Here is a 275-nt window from a genome sequence, read left to right on the forward strand (position 1 = left end):
CCTGAATTATTGATCCAGAATATAATTTCATGCACGATGAGCAATTGGTTCCTTATCATTTATTCGTTAACAGTTTTTACAACTTTGAAGATAATAACATAATGTGAATATATCATTACAAAGAAAATCGTGTCCAATCAAATAATCACAATTAATTATATAACATTCATATATAATTCTACATCATAGAAGCATACTATACTTGACTTGATGCCTACGATGTCGAACACATTGTGTTACTATTTATATATATATTTTTATATATTTTATATATT

This window comes from Atta colombica, unplaced genomic scaffold (assembly GCF_001594045.1).
Source record: "Atta colombica isolate Treedump-2 unplaced genomic scaffold, Acol1.0 scaffold32, whole genome shotgun sequence".
NCBI lineage: Eukaryota > Metazoa > Arthropoda > Insecta > Hymenoptera > Formicidae > Atta > Atta colombica.